The sequence below is a fragment of the Condylura cristata genome, unplaced genomic scaffold (genome assembly GCF_000260355.1).
Source record: "Condylura cristata isolate star-nosed mole 26May11 unplaced genomic scaffold, ConCri1.0 scaffold00236, whole genome shotgun sequence".
In the NCBI taxonomy this organism is placed as follows: domain Eukaryota; kingdom Metazoa; phylum Chordata; class Mammalia; order Eulipotyphla; family Talpidae; genus Condylura; species Condylura cristata.
This window is the reverse complement of record NW_004567337.1, coordinates 1,876-3,642: the sequence shown is the minus strand read 5'-3', so window position 1 is coordinate 3,642 and position 1,767 is coordinate 1,876.

The following is a 1,767-nucleotide window of genomic DNA, read 5'->3' as shown; positions in this document are numbered from 1 at the left end:
CCGTCCCCAGCTTGGCTTGCCAGCCCTCGGCCTCGGCTCCAGACCCCGAGCCGCACACCCTCTCCTGGCTCCGAAGACCACGGCCACGTGGACTCGCCAGTGGTTCCAGAGAGACTGACCGAGCCCGGCTCTGGGCACCCGGCTCTGGGCACCGAGCACCCGGGGCCCGGCAGAGGAGGCCCAGAGAGCTTGTGCTGTGGGGAAAGCGGAGGGGGCTGGCAGAGACTCCCGGGGAGACTTCAGGGGGAGGTGATAGCAGCGGGCGCCCCCGGGGGTGCCCAGGCCTCATCTGGGAGTCACCCCGCCTGGCATCAGGTGTGTGTGGGGGTGCTGACGTGCACATATGAGGGGCTGGGGGTGGGAGGCGGGAGGCTAGGAGGCAGGCTGCCCCTGCCCTCTGCTCCCCCCCAGCAAGGGCTACTTACTACAGCTGGCACTGGGGGCAGGCCCCCAGCGGCCCCCGTGCCCTCTCCTTCCTCTAGCCAGACCCTCCACAAACATGGCCACTCCAGCTCTTGGAGAGCTCTGCCGTCTGCAGCCTTCACCAGCTCCACGGCCCCTGTGCCCCCGCCATGCCGCCATCCTCCAGCCTTTGCAAAGGGGGCATCCTGGCAGACCCTCCCATGTTGCCCACAGAATAAGTAGCAAACTGGAGTCCCTTAGCTGTTGCCCTCTTGGGTCTCTGCTCGCTCCCCTGGATGCACCGTTTCTCACCACTGCCCTGCTGTCCTCTGCCAGCTCAAGCCCTTTGGGCCATTGAAAAGCTGTCCACAGCCTCCTCCCCTGCCAGACTGGCACCGTCCCTCCTTGGGGCTGGGGTCTCTGCCTCGCCAGCCTTTCCTGACACCCCCAGCCAGGCAGGGCCTTGCACCCCGGCGTGGCCTGCCAAGCGTCCGCCAGACTCGTGTCTGCTCCGTCTCGCGAGCTCCGGGGACGTGACTCCATGACTGCTCACTGGAGTCTGCAGACGGTGGCCGCTGAGCCCTGCCGGCTGGCTGAAGGGCGGCGCACCGGGAGGCCAGGGCCGGCTGGGCGGGAGCCAGTCTGGCCGGCCTGCTCCTCGACATGGTGCCCGCCCACACCCTCACTCTCACCCAGCAGGATGAGGCCTGGGCGCTGGGCATCTGCAGCCTCTGATCCCAGCTGCTTGGCCTGGCTCCCTCTGCTCCCTCCCCTCCTGCCACCCCCGGGGGGTGAGGGGGGACATGTCTCCAGTACAGTAGCTCCCAGCTTCTCAGCAGATGTCAGTAACCAAGATGGCCAGATGGGGCAGTTCTAGGGAGCCCTGTCGTTCAAGTGTGGGGTGCAGGGTGACGAGCTGGTGGCTGGAGAGGAATTAAAGGCTAGTATTTGGGAGGGTCATCGACCCTCCCCTCAAGCTATCAAGGAGGCGGAGCAGCGGGCAGCCGGTGGCCAGTGGCCTGGAGGCACCATAGGTTTAGTGGCTTAATCCATCCGCTGACTCTGCCAACCCGAGAGCACTTCCATGTGCTTTCTACGCGGTGCAGACAGCCCGCGAGCCAGCTGGAAGGAGGGCCCTGTGCTGTGGCATCTTGGAGCGAGGCGGGTGGTAGCCACATAGACCGAGGCCAGCGCCCGGTGTTGGTTTCCCCGTGCTGGTGTTCCGAGCACCGCCAGAGGGGCCGTGTCAAGCAACAGGAGACGGTCCTCTCCCGGTTCTGGAAGCCAGAAGTCTACGAGGGGTGTCAGCAGTGTCGGGGAGCCCTGCCTTGCCCTTCCCAGTTCCTGGGGTTTTACTGCAGCGCC